The sequence below is a fragment of the Pygoscelis adeliae genome, unplaced genomic scaffold (assembly GCF_000699105.1).
Source record: "Pygoscelis adeliae isolate BGI_AS28 unplaced genomic scaffold, ASM69910v1 Scaffold515, whole genome shotgun sequence".
In the NCBI taxonomy this organism is placed as follows: Eukaryota; Metazoa; Chordata; class Aves; order Sphenisciformes; family Spheniscidae; genus Pygoscelis; species Pygoscelis adeliae.
The window spans coordinates 65,176-66,633 of NW_008824720.1; the positions used below are offsets into that span (position 1 = coordinate 65,176).

Sequence of the window (1,458 nt, forward strand, 5' to 3'; positions counted from 1 at the left end):
CCCCGGGCCCCGGGCACAGCCACTGCTTGCCATGCTGGGGAGGGTGCACGGCTACGCCCGCGTGGTGCACGCAGCCACAGGCAGCACAGGACCGCACGAGCCATCACCTCCCCACAAGCAAGCACTTGCTGCCCTGTCCTGGCATCCGCTTTGCAGCCAGCAAAGCCGGGAGGCTCGCAGCGCCGCCGCAGCTCGGAGGTGCTGGAGGCCAGGACGCAGGATGAGGCCCCTTGTACTGCTGCCGAAATGGGGTACCTACTTTCTAGCAGCATAGACTTCTGCCGTGTCGAAGAGATTAATGCCGTTGTCGTAGGCTAAAGTCATCAGCTGCTCTGCCATCTGCGAGAGGAGAGCGGGGAGGGTTGGCGAAGGGGGTGGCTGAGAGCCGGAGCGCAGAGGCGCACGCTCACGAGTGCTGGTGAGCTCCGGCACACCACAGGCGCTGAGACCAGCACCCGTGGCTGTGCCGTCCCCAGCCGTTCCCCGCTTCACTCGGGAAAGGCCAGGGAGGGATGGGACGCGATCCTTACCTCATCTGTGATTTGCCCTCCGAAAGTCACCCATGTCCCTGCGGAGGAGAGAGGACGCATGCACGGTGAGCAAGGCGAGCACTGAACGCTGCCGCCCCAAGCCCCCGGCCACCCACCCCAGCTCTCCCAGCACAGCCCCGGCACATGGCGGCTGCAGTTGGCCCCACCGTGCATGGCACGGCGCTCCCAGCACAGCCCGGTCGCTTCCTATCACGTCGGAGGAGAAAAAAAGAAAATGATTTGACAACTTCTGGGCTGCATCTCAAAACCACCGCCGGGCCGGAGGAAAACCCTTTCCTTCCCTTCACAAAGCATTGCTGGAGCAGGCGAGCGCCGCCCTTGCCGGGGAGCACCGGCAGCAGCCGTGGGATGGAGGAGCCGCCGAGGGGCCGTGGCAAACCCTGGCACTTACCCAGGCCCAGGCAGGACACGCGCAGCCCAGACTTCCCGAGGTTCCTGCAAGACAGAGACCTGTTAGGAAAGCTGCCAGAGAGCCCCAAGACGCGCCATCTCATGCATCCGCCTGCCAGTGAGTCGTGGTCCCCAGTGCCGCTCCCCATCCCCATCCCCGGACCCCATCTCCATCCCCATCCTCATCCCCGACTGTGGACAGTCCCACAGCGAGGGTCCCCCCGCGGCTGATTATAAAAAGCCATTCCAGGCCGGGCACACTGCAACTCGCCGGCGGCACGGCCAGCACCGGCGCAGTAATCCTGTTTCCCGCACACAAAATAATTGCCGTGCCCGGCAGGGTAATGGAGAGCGGCAGTGGGCAGTGACCTGGTTAAAGCGGCTCCCGTGACGAGGCCGGGGCGTCTGGCTCCTCCGCCAGCGCGGGGGGTTGGGGCAGGAGCAGGGGGGAGATGGCACGCCAGCGGTCAGGCCTGGAGCATCCCACACGTGGCGCGAGCTGGGCCTGCGCTCGGCG

The 1,458-nt window shown here is 65.6% G+C and overlaps 1 long non-coding RNA gene across 1 annotated transcript; it reads right to left on the bottom strand.

Moving 5' to 3' along the window:
- Positions 1 to 258: 258 nt before the first annotated feature.
- Positions 259 to 996, bottom strand: LOC103916261. The gene is made up of 3 exons (XR_663575.1): positions 943 to 996; positions 531 to 568; positions 259 to 339 (listed from the first exon to the last, which is right to left on the bottom strand). It is a non-coding gene; the product is annotated as an uncharacterized LOC103916261 (long non-coding RNA).
- Between the last annotated feature and the right edge of the window lie 462 nt (positions 997 to 1,458).